The sequence below is a fragment of the Phaethon aethereus genome, assembly GCF_964289735.1.
Source record: "Phaethon aethereus genome assembly, chromosome: W".
Taxonomy (NCBI): Eukaryota; Metazoa; Chordata; class Aves; order Phaethontiformes; family Phaethontidae; genus Phaethon; species Phaethon aethereus.
The window spans coordinates 26,791,229-26,806,807 of NC_138581.1; positions in this window are offsets into that span (position 1 = coordinate 26,791,229).

The window sequence follows — 15,579 nt, forward strand, 5'->3', positions numbered from 1 at the left end:
ATCTTGCCTCCAAGACTGAAAGGGAGTGCAGTCTCAGTAAGTGTCAATGCTCACTGTAGGTCATCATCTTTCAGTCATTCTAGGGTTGTAGTGGAACATCTATCATTTGAATGGGTTTCAAGGGAGTATACTCTACAGTTAATATAGATCTTACCATTGTACACTTAACACAACTTATTGTGAAACAGATTATAATAACTATAACTACAATTATTATTAAAGATTGAAGTAGGCTAGTTAACCAACTGGATAGAGAAAACCCAAACATATCAAAAACCTCCCCCAACCAGTTCGTTCCCAGCGCCGCAATAATCGCCTCTGAGTCTTTTGCCACTTTCTTCATCTTGTTGATCTGATTCTGAAGCAGTGTAGATACATTTGGAATGTGGATGCGACATTCACCCACAGACACGTTTAGAATTCCACATACGCCTTTTTCCTTCAATAGCATCAGATCTAATACAGCTCGGTTCTGTGCAGTCATCTTGCTGGTGTGTTGTAATTGGTTTTTTAAGAGGCTCAAGCTACCTGACATAGCATTGGCTAAGAAAGATTGACACTTGCAGACCTAATTCTAGAATGGCTTGTCGATTTCGGACTGGAGCAACTCCCATTCCGAACAGGGATTTTAGGCACCATCCTATTCGTGTTGCGGGTTCCCGCCATCCTTCTTAACCTCTTGGCCTACGATCCCACCACTTGTGAGGCATGGGTCCTTTCTGATAAATAGGTCAAAGGGAGAGCATGGCCAGTGTACAGGCTATTCCAGGGATAGTTGGATGCAATTGGGAATATAAATGGCCATCAGAACATGCCCATACTAGGTTAGGAGGTGCAGGTACGGTGGATGTTCGACATGACCCTGGCCTGGCTTCAAGAAGGAGGCAGTGGCAGCCATGCATTCTCCTATAGTTCAGGGCAGAGGGCCATGAGTAGCTGGTGTTGCTACATAGGCAGCCCTGTGTTAAAGCTCATTGGACAGGGAGGTATAGCCATAACAATGGTATTTTGTCTATGCCTTTGCATCCGATCTCCACCTGGCAGTTCCAGAGCAGAGATTTTCCCACCAGGGACATCCTATTTTTTCATCCATCCCAACTGACCCACTTGTTTCTTCCAGCCCATGTGCAACTGAGGGGGCAGACACTTGTGTTGTGGTTGCACATGCTGGGACAATCGTTTCTATCCCTTTCAGGATGCCTGATGCACCACGAGGCATTTAATGGTCTTGTATATTGTAGGGAGTGATCATCAGTATTCCATTGAGAACTATATTCAGTAATTCCCCACGGAACACTAAAGCATGGTACAGTACTATTTGGGCTCCACCCCATGGTTTCATCGATGGGTAGGTAAGTATAATTACACTTTGCTCTCCACACTGAGCTAGCATTTACTGTGCCAAATGGCCAACTATAGATGACATGGAGGTAATCTCCGTCTTCTCCAGTCCCCTCCCAGGTCCAGCTGTAATTGCTGTATTGCTCGCACGTGAGCTCAAGGGCTAGTGATATATTGACATCCTGTACAAAGATTGGCAAGGGGTCTTCTGCTGATTTAGGGATGGGCAGGCAAGCCGTTATCGAGGTTAAGTTTACCATTCAGGCAAATCCTGTTATCATTTTCACCACTACGTTTCTGTCTAGGTTCGTGTTGTCCAAGTTAGTTGCTATCGCTGCTGTCAGCAAGAGTATCAAGATGATTTGCCTCTTCATTGTCCTGTAAGAGAACATGGAACTGGGCCTTGGGCTTTGGGACCGGGCCTTAAAAGTCGGGGATTATCCACTGGGCACTAATGTGGTGGGTTTTCCTGCTCCCGTCTAGGGCTTCCCAGGCATATAAGCCTCTGGGTTTTGCCAGGGTCATGGGCACAGTACCAACAGAGGGTAGTTTTACCATGATGGGCTGGCCCACATACGTTCTCAATGGGAACTGGTCCTTTTGATCCTCAGGTATGGGGGTTTCACCCGTTAGCGGCCCCGTAGGACAAAATGCTCGAATCTTTGGGTTCCCATAATTTCCCCAGCAGCTGTTAATGGTGAAGACCGCTTGTGGTAATTGTAGGTCCCAACTGTGGCATGGGACATCAGCATGTCTCTTAATTAGACCATTAGTCCGTTCCACTATACAGTTGGCCTGAGGATAATATGGTGTATGAAATACCCTTTTGATACCTTCTCCTCATGCCCAAACTTGCACTACTGTAGCTGTGAAATGTGACCCATTATCACTCTGGATACATTCAGGCATAGGCAGAACACTGAACCATTCTTGCAAAGCCTTGACTGTTTGATCTCCGGTGGCGGTACTAACAGTCGTGGCTGTTGACAGTCCCAATACTATTTCTACTACTATCAAAATATATCTCTTCCCATGGGATGGCCTTAAGGGCCCAACATAATAAATTTGCCAGGTGCTCCAGAGAACCTTGCCTTGTTTAATGTGCTGAGCAGGGGTTTGATTTGGATGGTTGGCTTTAAGCCTTATCTGACACTGTGGGCAAGCTGTGAGAATTGTCTCACAGGTTTTCATAGACATTAACTTTCTCCTGTAAAATACCCCTTTTTATGGTGCAGGAGAAATCCATAAAAGTACAGAAGGTTACACTTCATCACATGAATATTGTAGGGAGTGATCATCAGTATTCCATTGAGAACTATATTCAGTAATTCCCCACGGAACACTAAAGCATGGTACAGTACTATTTGGGCTCCACCCCATGGTTTCATCGATGGGTAGGTAAGGCCAGGACCTTCCGACTGTCAGGAGGCATTGCCAATCCTCTGTTCTCCATACCTTTGTGGGACCTATTTCCCAATTAGTAGATTCCCATTAACATATCCATTCTGTCATGCCTTTGTAGGTCGCATAGGAATCGGTGTAAATGATGGTAGCACTGTTTTCCATGGCCAATAAAAGAGCTTGCAGTTCTCCTACTTGCACGCTACCTTCCCCCTCTTCCTCGACTGTCCTTCTGGTACCAATTTCCAATGTTACTGCCTTATATTGCCACCTTGATCCTACACGATGGGCATATGCCTCAGTGAACCATACCCCTTGCATGTCTGAGTTTGCCACGAACTCAGTCGTTTCTTTAATTGGAGAGGACTTACAGGGTTGGCCTAGCAAGGCTAGGTCTGGGTTTACAGGCTTTTGCAATTTAGAGACCTTGGTTGGGCCTTCTTTCAATGGAAGTAATTGGCTAATTCCTTCTAAATATGTGTACCATTTCCAAACTGTGGCCTTTTGGGCTACTCCTTCGGGAGGGGGTGATCCATTAAGGATCGGAATTCAAAGGGGAAAAGGACCCTGTACTATAACATCTTGTGACATACGTAGTCATGCGGAGAACGCATGGAGAGTCAGGTGGAGAATGCCTCTTTAACCACTCTAGTGAGGGAGAGGACACCCTTTTCCCAGTCTGAGTACCATTGCTTGGTTTCTTTGAACAAAGTGGAGGAGAATAATAAAGGCTTAGCTGGTCCCTGCGGTCCCTTTTGAAACACACCACAGTACGAAGCATGGGTGACAAATCCCCATTCAACCCTTAACAGATCCTGTGGGTGTAGCGGGCCTAGTCTCTGATAGGCTTTGAGTTTGTTCTTCAATATGTTAAGGGCTTCTGTATGGTGCTGAGTCCAATCCCATTCTATGTTCTTTCAAAAAGTCAGTCATATAGAGGGCAGGCAATCACTGAAAACCCTGGTATATGCTTCCTCCAATAATCCAATGTACCTAGCAACTGTTGTAGTTCTACCTTGTCACCCAAAATTTGTCCTTTCTCAGTGGCTGATAGGATATTGTCAGGTACCGCAACAGCTCCTGCTATCCACCAGGCTCCTAGGAATTTAATTTCTTGTCCGGGACCCTGACATTTGGAGGGTGGAATATCTAGCCCATTCTTAGTTAACAGTTCCCAGATGGCTCCAGCTACTTGCTCCACCTGGTCTTTGTTATCTCCACCAACCAGGATATCATCTATATATTGGTAGATATGGACACCTGATAGCATCTCCACAGTATCAAGGAGCTTGGCTAAGGCATTGTGGGCAATGGTGAGGGAGTGTTTATATCCTTGCAGGAGTCTATTAAAGGTGTATCGCGTCTCTTCCCAAGTAAAGGCAAACCGTAGTTTGTCCTCTTCCCTCAGGAGAACCATAAAAAACATATCCTTAACATCTAGGGTGGCCATCCAGGGGTGGGCGGCAGCCTGTATCGCTGTCACTATGGAGGTTATACTCAGGATGGCAGCAGTCAGGGGTGGAGTATTACAATTTCCTATAGTCAATTGTTAAACGCCATCACCCATCAGGCTTATGGACCGGCCAAACTGGGGAATTGTAAGGGGAATGTGTATGACATAATCTGTCTCTTCTCGAGGTCGTTAATCACTTCAGAAATGCCCCATTTGTCAGCAGTTGGTAGTGGATACTGAGAAACACAGGTTACTTTAGATTGTGGTAGCGCAGGAGCAGCCTGCAGAGTCCTGACACAGACAGTGCCTGTCTCTCTGCTTCCAAAACTCCACATCCTGCCATTGGGTAGATACCATTATCTGCCCACTACTATGTCGAATCCTAATATATTTCCCTTGTAAGGGCTCAGGGACACCTCCACAGCTGTCATCCTCTTTTCCCTGGGTAGCCAAAGTTGGGTTTGGGCTAAGGGACATTTCTCTGCTACACCCGTTACTCCCACTATATTTAGAGTTTTCCTTGACAGTTTAATTCATAGAATCATAGAATAGTTTGGGTTGGAAGGGACCTTTAAAGGTCATCTAGTCCAACCACCCTGCAATGAGCAGAGACATCTTCAACTAGATCAGGTTGCTCAGAGCCCCGTCCAACCTGACCTTGAATGTTTCCAGGGATGGGGCATCTACCACCTCTCTGGGCAACCTGTTCCAGTGTTTCACCACCCTCATTGTGAAAAATTTCTTCCTTATGTCTAGTCTAAATCTGCCCTCTTTTAGTTTGAAAACATTACCCCTTGTCCTATTTCAACAGGCCCTGCTAAAAAGTCTGTCCCCATCTTTCTTATAAGCCCCCTTTAGGTACTGGAAGGCTGCAATAAGGTCTCCCCGGAGCCTTCTCTTCTCCAGGCTGAACCACCCCAACTCTCTCAGCCTTTGCACATAGGAGAGGTGTTCCATCCCTCTGATCATTTTTGTGGCCCTCCTCTGGACCCACTCCAACAGGTCCATGTCTTTCCTGTGCTGAGGGCACAGTGACTGAACTCATGGGTGGAGCAACTCCCATCACTGCTAAACTACCACAAATTCTGGCTTTTTGTCCTGTATCAGATTGGCCCATGATTCGAGCAGTGATTGTTCTTCTTGCTTTCTGTTGAGTAGATGTTACTACTTTTGCCATGGGCTACAAATGAATTAAATGTTAGTTGGTAACAATTCTAAACATAATATTTACGATGCTCTAGCATGTCTGCTTAGTTTTACTAGCCACATGCCCGAATGGAACATGGGATGTTGTAGGTAATGTTATATGGGACTGAATTTGCTCCACCTAGTTGCAACTTGGTTTATTCCATCTTTTTCGACTCTAAGTATGAGATACTGTTTAAGAGCAAGTGACTACTGTCCTGAGGGGAGTAAGGCTAATTTGACAAAAATCAAGCAGCATGGATAGTTTAGCTTTGCTCAATGGCTGCATACTCTAGTGACAGCTGCTGGCACTTCTATCACCCTGGCAAGCCTTTCTAGCAGTGACATAGATACAAAAAAGCATCCATGCAATAAAACGCTGAATCCTTCTCTGATGGCTGGTAGCAAGCTGTATCAGATGGGAAAAGGAAAGGAGTGCAATGCAGAAGAGTGAAGAAAAGTAAAAAGGACAGTTTAGTAACAAATACAGAAGAGGGAATGAGAGAGACATTTCAAACAGCAGGATGGCAAAAGCAAAGCATATTTTTTCCAGAACAAAATGGTATTGTTATAAATGATTTAGTCCCAAACAGGATTCCAATTCAAATTTACAATTTATTAAGCGAATAGAGGCAAGCAAACAGCGCTGGGTGCGCCGGGAGTCTCTGCTCCACCAAGACGCACGCGGTACAGTTCCTGTTCCTGGTTTATATCCTGTCCATTAATACATATTCATGAATAGGCGTGTCTTCTTCAGCGCATGCCCTCTTCTCCTTCTAGAATCTTCTCGAATCTTCCTCAGCGTGATCCTGTTCGCTAATACATATTCATGAATAGGCGTGTCTTCTAATACATATTAATGAACAGGCATGTCTTCTTCAGCGCATTTTAGTAAGCCAATCACCACCCATAAAATCTCCCCAAAATCCTCCTAGATTGGCTCCATTCCAAGTTTGAACTGGGACATGTGCAATTTTCTTCATTTCTTTTACAAGCTCATTTACAGCATCAATTTCTAAACAACAGTTACTAAGATTAAATTTTCCACAGACTCCTTCTTGTGCTAGCAAATAATCCAAAGCTAAGTGTTTTTGATATAAAGCAGTTCTCATCTTGGTATTTTGTTTTGCAATTAATCCGAGTGCATCTCCGGTTTTATTTACAACTATTTCTACCACAGCTTGTAACCTAATTATTCTATTAAGCATATATATTGGGGTCCTGTAACCCCAGGATCCGTCTTCTGCCCATGTAGCTGGATCATAATAGGCAATGATTCTCTCAGGAGGCCATTCGTTATACACCTGGACTCCTAGTCGCTCTCCCCGATTTATGGGTAACAGGAAAAAACTAGGTCTTATAGTTCCAATTCTTTGGCAAATATGCATATGCTAGCTTGCCACAAATCCAATAATGTCCTTCAGGAGTTGGCCAACCATTTGATATGTTTCCAATTCTTAAATTGATTATTCATCTATTCCGAGTTTCCATCATCTTTTAGATTTTGCCAACAACTCCTTCCAATTATACTCGTTTGGAGTACCCATTGTTGTTTCCTATTACCCTTTCCCATTGTTTTCCATGTTTGGGGATCACTTATGTTGCTCTCCATAGCTTCCCATGGCCATCATTCACCTTGATTTGTTCCACCACAAACATAACAGTTGGTTATATTTAATGACTTAGCAATGTTTTCAGCAAGATTTACAAATAGATTCTTAGCAACTGTGGGAATTTCATATTTCACTCCTGTCTCTATTTCATGATAAAATGAGTTAAATAACAGCCTATGTTGCACTGATTCTTTTACCTTTTCTTTTATTTCAATACTAATAACTACACCTGGGTCTTCTCCAGGTCCATATATCATAAGTCCAATTTTCACATTTTGTTGTTTCCATTCTCCTAAGTTCCACATAGTTATATTTACCGGAGTACAAGAATGGGCTGTGCAATTAGGGACTCCAACAAACACAACTCCATCCTGTGCCTCCACAATAGTAATAACTCTGGGCAATCTTGTAGGGCCACCCCTTTCTCAATTTTTGCTCTCCACACTTTTTGGGTCCGGCTACATCACTGACATAGCAATGGGGGGGTGATGCTTTAGGCAAGAAACTCACCCCAAGTAGGACTAGAAGAGGTCCGGTCAGGGCCATAGTGCTCGGCGGTCACAGCCCGAAGGGGTTGCAGCCCTTGGCAGACCTTTTCAAGCCGGAACACCGGTTCCCTCTCCGGTCTTGCCCTCTTCTTTAATTTGAAGGGGTGTTTTCTTAGTACCCAAATTAATTGAGAGCTTGTTCTTTTCTCTCAATTTATAGAAAAACTATTTGATTCCAGCTCCTTTTTCGAGTTTTAAAAAAAAAACATTATTCTTTGACTTGTTTTTCCCTAATGGGTAGTCTCCCTGTTCACCAATTCTACAGGAGTAGTCACAATAAAATTCCCACAGCAATTTAGAACATTTTGCTCTTACAAATAAACAACACCTTCTACACAAAGGACAAATTCTAGTTATTTTCTCCAATTTTGTTTGTTCTTCTGGGGTAATGCAATAATTTTAAATCTTGTAAGATTTTCTCTAAAGTTTGTCCAAATAAATTTGGTGACTCTGTAAACCCCTATGGTAGCACAGTCCATCTTAATTGTTGTTTTCTTCCCGTTTCGGGGTCCTCCCATTCAAAAGCAAAATAATCTCTGGATCCCTCATCCAGAGGGCAGGCCCTTCAAATTTATTACACTATACCAAGTATGTTTACTCAGTAAAGTATAAGGGTTTGCCACCACAGGGAATTTAGTGATTGTTCGCTGATTTACAGCTCTTAAATCCTGTACCATCCTGTATGACCCATCCGATTTCTTTATGGGGAGGATGGGTGTATTATGAGGTCTGTCAACTACAGGTTTTAATCCTTTTCGACCCTCCATTGGTATAGGGTATTGATTAACTCTGATTGGACGATTCGGATTCAAGTTTAACTTCAAAATCAAATCCTTTCCTAATAAATTATCCTCTTTATGGGGACCAATTAATAAGTCCCCAGAAGATATAGCCCCTGACACCCCTAATCTTCTTTGAACATTTTCTCATCTTGTTCCCACTTATGGCAGTTCTTCTGAACATGTCCCCTCTTGTTACAGTAGTAGCAGATGGGAATTGTAAATCTTTCTCGATAAGGCTGTCCCCGGGGTGTCTGCTCTATTCTTTTTTCCCTTTTCTCTCCAGACGGAGTCTTATTTTTCTGACTTTCTCTTATTGCTGCTACAAAAATTTTTGCTTTCGCTTTCTGTTTTTCTTCGTCCCTCCTAACATAGACTTTCTGGGCTTCTCTAAGTAACTCCTCTAATCCTCTTTCTTGCCAGTCTTCCAATTTTTCTAATTTCCTTCTTATATCCCCCCAGGACTTAGCTACAAATTGTGTTCTAAGGAGTGCGGTCCCAGCCACTGTATTTGGATCAATTCCAGAATACATTTGTACATTTTTTTCTCAACCTCTCCAACCATTCTGTTGGAGATTCGTCTTTCCCTTGTTGTTCATTAAATGCTTTATTAATGTTTTGCCCTCGGGGAACCGCTTCCCTTATTCCCTGTATGATTAGCGTCCTCAAATCCCTCATATTCTGTCTTCCTTGGGGTTGTTGATGATCCCAGTGGGGATCCACATTTGGCCATTTCTGATCTCCCGGGGGTCCTGCCTGATTCTGTCTTTCCCAAATTCTCATTCCAGCTTGTCTAATCATTCCCCTTTCCTCAGCGGTAAATAAGATCCCTAAAATGGACTGCATTTCTTCCCAGGTATAGGTATTGGGGCCTAGGAATTGGTCCAGTTTTTCAGCTACTCCGAGGGGATCATCTAATAGGGTCCCCATTTCTTTCTTGAAATTTCTTACATCTGTGGTATTTAATGGGACTGCCACAAACCCGATGCCTCCCTGATTGCCTCCGAGGGGTACTTCTCGTAAGGGATATAGAGAAGCTCCCTCAGATACAGCAGTCCTACTTCTCGTACATGCAGCCGGAGGTCGATCTAATTCCGGTGCTGTTGGTGGTGGAGGTAGGGGCAACGGTGGTACAGGTAGAGGTACTACGGCCACCAGAGGAGGAGCTGCCGCCGAAGATGGATTATTAGGATATGGAGGCGGTAGGTTACCCAGTGGTTCCCATTTATCATCTTTTTCTTTTTCCTTTTCACTTTTCTCCTCTTCCTCAAACTTTTTATCTGTTTTTAATGTAAATAGTGAGGCATAATCGCTTTCCTCTTGACTAAAAGGTTCCTTCGAATTAACATATATATTTAAAGCCTGGCAGACCCAGTCTTCAAAAGATCCAAAACCAGGCCAAAAGACATGTGGTCTCAAAGGTTCTTTTGGCCATTCTACCATACAATATTGAACTAATTTTAATTTACTTTTTCCTTTTCTGGGGCCCCTATCGTTCCAATTTTCAATCATTATTCCTAGTGGACTCTCCGGAGGTATTTCTAGTAATTCGCTCCCTTTCTTCTGGTCCTGGGTTCTCGATTTTGTCTGACCCATCTAGGAATTTTTACTGTGGCAATTCCTACAGCCCTTGGTTACCAGTAAGAGTGTCTTGCAGGGGGTTTAGGACCTATCACCCACCCACGAATCCTATAGGAATCGCTTCGGTCCTTCACCGGCCAAGTCCCTCGCGGGAGATTGGAACCGCGGTTAGAAGACCTCCACAATCGCTTCGGAACTAGGTTCCGTCTCAGTCACACCCTTACACACACAGGCAGCCGAATCCCACCCAACCGAACGGTATACACCTTAAATACTTATGACTCCGTCGTCTTCGTTCGGATCTTCGCGCGCAGAATTACAGGCAAAATAAACTACTGCAGCCGGCAAGGGAGCTCATAAAAAAATAAAATTCTTTGCTTGCCCCTATTCAGGTTCAGGATGGCGTTAGTCCCGACCCGACCCGATCAGGAGCCACCAAATGGTGGGGCGCCCCTCCTAGATCAAGTCAGAATTCAGGAACCAAGACCATCCCGGACGAGCCCCCAATTGAGATAAATGATTGAGTCTCAAACAGGATTCCAATTCAAGTTTACAATTTATTAAGCGAATAGAGGCAAGCAAACAGCGCTGGGTGCGCCGGGAGTCTCCGCTCCACCAAGACGCACGCGGTACAGTTCCTGTTCTTGTTTTATATCCTGTCTGCTAATACATATTCATGAATAGGCGTGTCTTCTTCGGCGCATGCCCTCTTCTCCTTCTAGAGTCTTCTCGAATCTTCCTCGGCGTGCCCCCAGGATGACCCCAAACCTTATGCATGCACTTTCTCTACACAATACTATGCGGTCAGTCGTCAAACTGGTTTGAGCTGATATACCAGCAAAGTAGTTTAACTTTCTCCTGTAAAATACCCCTTTTTATGGTGCAGGAGAAATCCATAAAAGTACAGAAGGTTACACTTCATCACACGAATCAGATGAACATATTTCACATTTTGAACACCTTAAAGAAACCAAGCTTTTGCCTAGTAATATTTCATTAAACATTCTGAAGATTGACTGAAACAGTTTGTATGAAATTCTGTACTGAAACAGAATAGGAGTTTTGTACTATTTGCTAGATAACTTTGTTGATTTAGGGCTAAATTTTATTTTTAGTGTCAGGCATTTTGTTGACGTATGTTCAATAATTATTGCATATAACATATGCAATATAACATATTAACATAAATTAACATCATAAAATATTGTTCTTCACAATCTTTATGCAGTAGTTAAAATAACTTCAAGTTACTCCCAAGAGTCCCAAGATTTGTCCCTGTTGCCCATTGGAGTTGCTCAGATGTGACTGATGGCAGAATCTAGCTTAAGAGATTAGGCAAAAATATAGAGAAGTACTCAGTGATATGGTGTACCCTGTTTGCATCATGCCTGGACTAATTTTTAATCGGAGAACCTCAGCTGTTTCTGTATACGAATTAAAACATATTTATAGGTTGGTGGTAAAAGTCCCCAGTTGCATTCTCTGTCCAGTAGGCCATCCTGCCTCTCAAATGTTTTGATTGCTATAGGCCTATATGATAGAATAGACTAGAATAGTTCAGTTGGAAGGGACCTACAATGATCATCTAGTCCTACTGCCTGACCACTTCGGGCTGACCAAAAATTAAAGCATGTTATTAAGGGCATTGTCCAAATGCCTCGTAAACACTGACAGGCATCAGTGATATCTTTCATGAGATCTTTTAAAGAGAATAACAATTCTTAATCAGATTTTTCTAGTTCTTAGCATTTCCTTGGCTTGCTTATTCTGTTCGGAAAATTGAATAAGCTTTTTGCAGATAAGTTGTTTCTTTACACTTCAGTTAATTAATAATGTGCCAAAGCAAACTTTTTAATATAAATGTTCCTGATTTATCAAAATTGACTTTTTAAAGCATCCTGGATTCTAAGTTTTTAAAAAGTATAGGTGATTTATGCTAATCATCCGCTATCTTTGTGACTGCACATTTTATATGGTTCTTGCAGTGAATTGAAATGTGCCATGTATCCACTAAATGGTTTCACACATATATGTGAGGCTGTTGTTTAAGTGTCATCAAGCTAAGAGTAAAAACACTGTTTTGTGTAACCTAGGAGTTCTCAAATATGTTTTCTCATACTGGGGACAGTACTGCTCCTTGACATGTGTGCAGGAAGAAACATTGAGCTGCTGATGCAATGTTTGTGTACCACTTCACTGTGGCACATGTAACTCAGTTTAGACATTCCTACTGTGGTCTATGTAATACATTGTGAAACAATCATCCACAATCTCTGGAGTACTTAAGTTTTAAGGAAACTTGTATTTGGATATAATGTGGTTATATTTGTTTCCTAAGGAATATGCAAATAGAATAGCAGACAATTTTGGACAGCTTTGATGAAGCATGTGCAGCATGGTGCTCTCTTAGTGAAGAAAGATGGAAAGAAAAAGTAGCAAAAGCCTGTCAGTTAAGGGCAGAGGATGTCTGTGTTCAGATCACCAATTATTTATTATGAAGCCAAAATTGTAGAGGTAAAATAAGATTTCTTTTTTCATTCTTTTTCTTCCCCCCCACCCATCCCCAAAGTATCTCTTTCTCACTAAACTTGAAAAACATGAGGACTTCTTTCCAGCTCCCAGTACAGGAGAAGATATGAAGAGATCTAAGATCTCCACTATGGTGGTTTGCTTTCTAGATGTGAGGGTTTTTTTCCTGCATCTGATGTAAAATGTTGCTGATCTGCACACACAGGTGAAGTAAATTGGACTCTTCCTGAAATGAGACAAATCTCTATTTGCCCACCAATAGGGATGATATTTGTTTTCTAATAGCATACTGTTAATATTGGCTATGCATTTTGAGGTCTTACTGAAGAAGACAATGGAAATAAAAGACCAGTATTATTATGAATGACCATGACGAGTACAATATTTTTTTCTATAACAGCTACTCTGTTAAAGGTTGAATTTAATTTATGTTTTACCTTCAACTTGTCAATTAAGCTTGTTAAAAAATTTTCAAAGTTTAAGGTGAAATTGGGTTATCAACATACGCAGTAGCACTCAATAAGTAAAATAAATTTTAAAATATACATTTTAAAAGCTTTGTATTTTAAAAAGAAATTAAATCTAGAAATTTTAAGAACTGGCTTATCACATGTGGTGAACCAGAGATTTTGAAGTGAAAATTTGTATCTTTGTAAACGTAGTAAGTGACTTGACTTACTTATAAAGTTAATTGAGGAATATATTAATGGTTTGCATTCAGAAGTACAAGACAGTTGTTTCCTTATTGTCTTTTGTAGCTAACTGCTACTTTGGAACAGAAAAAAGCTGAGATTCTGCAACTGCACAGTGAAAGAGAACAGTATGAAGACAACATGAAGAAAGCCTTTATGTATGCGCTTTGAATCTGGAAGCAATGACCATGTTTCAGGGCAAGGACAATAGGAGAGATCCTGCTCAGTATAAAAAGCGGCTCTAATCTGGTAGTGGGGGAAGGTTTGTTGGGTTGGTTTGTTTTAAAGGTTTCTCCCTTTTTTCTTTTTCTTTTTTTAATATGAGGACTTATGGCAATACAGAGTTTAACAAACTTATTGCTTTAAAAAGTCCCATTGAGTATGTTGAGAGATATTCTGATGCTGAACTTTGTACTGCTGCAGTTGAAATGTGGAACGTGTTCCCTTCATCCAGTCTTGCTGTGAGAGTGGTAACCTGCAACTGAAGGCAGAACAAGAAGCCCAGAATTCTGTCAGCACCGAGGTTAATGGGGGGTGGGGGGGTGGGATCCTGGAAAACCCTCTATTCTCTGGAATCTCAGTGTGCAATGAATCTGCTTTTCCCAGACAGTTCTCTCTTATTTCTTAATCTTGCGCAAAAATGGCAAGTAAATCTCCCAGGTTCTGTATTTAGTTGGAGTGCTATGCCAGAACAGGAAATACCAGTGTAATATCAGCAGCACACTCGTAAAACTTGTGTAGCTACACAGGAAAGAGCTGCACACCCTTAATGATGTAATGAAATCACCCCATCAGAGCGAGACAATCTATAGTGGAGCATGATATTGCTGGTGCATCAGTTTTCATTAAAGAGAAAATAGATGTGCCAGCAGCTGTACACGTGGTTCAGAAACCAGCTAAATTGGCAGAAGTTGTTAATAGCCTTAGGCAAGTAACTTCAGTTGCTAAACTTAGAAATTTCTGGTATAAGATTATTGAACTACTTCAGAGAAATTCCTCCCCAAAAATGTAGATATGAAGAAGAAATAAAAACCTGAAGAAGGTATAAGAGGGTACTTGAGTAGCTGTCTGATCCTGTTAAACACATGTGGTCTTTGTTCAGTTCAGGAAACTAGAATATAACACTGGCTAAGTGCAGTGGCTCTGTGCTAGTACAAACATAGGATCAGTATTTGGGGAAGGTCAAGAATGAATGATTTTGTGAAGATACTGAATCTGGGAACAAAGTTACAGAATATTGCCCAACTACTATACTTTTCACTGTGTTATAACTGAAGAACTACTCTCTTGAAGCTTTATCTTATATTTGTTTATTGTTTTCCAAAAACATGCAACAGAAAGCATGTCTCCCAAATAATGGTGGGTAACTGAATGGTGTGAAATAGGAAAGCGTTGTTTCTGTAAACCTGTAAAGAGGATGAGTAGGAAGGAAGTGAAGAAAACTGAGCTCTAGAGCTGCTATGACCAACCTCTGGGGTTTATGGACCAAACATTTTGCTTGACTTTCCTATGAAGCAGGAGCTGATACTATACAGATGCAGTACCTAGAGATTTTGCTGTGCTGGACACTGCTGGGGTGCCTGTACCAAACTTTTCAGGTGCCCAGCATCATGCTTTTTAATTTCCTGTGGTCACTATAGTCCTCATCAGGCTTCATAATATCTCATAGTCTCTGTTGTCCTTGGTCCCATGCTTGCCATCTTCTTCCACTGCCTCCCGTACCACCTTCTCCCCTGCCCCAGGCATGCTAGTCTCTTTCTTGCTACAGCCAGACAGTGCTTTTAATGGTTAGTTACAGAATTATTTAATATGATTGTACAATCACTTATTTGCATTCCTACTCAGGTATAACAGAACAGTGATCAGGACATCTGCCACTGGAAATAAAAGCAGAATTTGTTCCCTTTACAGATTTGTTATTCTTAGGTTATTATAATGTATATTTAATATACATATACAAAAACATACATATAATATACTTTATAATGTAGGTTATTAATAGTGTGCAAATATCACAATAATGGGTCCATTACATTTGGAGCCAGTGGTGATGGTCTAAAAATCTATCTGGCTGATTTACTGACAGATTAATTTTTTATTATTATTGCTATTTAAAGATTATTTTTAACCTCTTTATGTATTTAAAGGAACACTGAAGCCACAAGGTCTCATGACTTGTTACTAAAAAAAATAACCCCATTGCTTTTTTAAGTAACATAGTTCAGATCTGATTGCTCTGCAACTATGCATTATTCCTGTCTATGCTTAAACTTGGTGTGTTTGTACATACATATACATGAACAAAACGCATATTCTGGCATACTTTCACTCTTGAAATCTTTGAGTATTGCACTGATTTGAACTACCTTCCTTATTATATTTTTCCTGCTCACTTTAAGAGGAAAAAAACCCCAAAGCTAACTACCACATGGTGCACTCTAGTCCCTGGAATGAGCA